Below are 323 nucleotides of genomic sequence, written 5' to 3' on the forward strand. Positions count from 1 at the left end.
CGCTGATGTCGGGGGGACACAGTCACCTTCTCTCGGTAGCTTCCTTGGCTGCTGCGGCTGAATCTCTTGGAGCTGTTACCGGTCACGTTTCTGGCTGATCTCGGGTCTGTGCAAGCCACCCACCCAGAGAATCCCTCAGCTGAGCAAGTCCATGGTCCAGCTCCTCTGGCCATGCTGTCCCCTTGGCGGAGCAGAGAGGGGTGAAGGAAGAGGATGAGGATCACAGCTGGATGAGAATGAGGATCACAGCTGAATTAGGCAGGATAATCCCATCAGGGTGTTGATTTGAGTAACCTGCCCGGATGTAACCGCGTGGGGCTGCT

Source organism: Eurypyga helias, unplaced genomic scaffold, assembly GCF_000690775.1.
Source record: "Eurypyga helias isolate BGI_N326 unplaced genomic scaffold, ASM69077v1 scaffold25855, whole genome shotgun sequence".
In the NCBI taxonomy this organism is placed as follows: Eukaryota; Metazoa; Chordata; class Aves; order Eurypygiformes; family Eurypygidae; genus Eurypyga; species Eurypyga helias.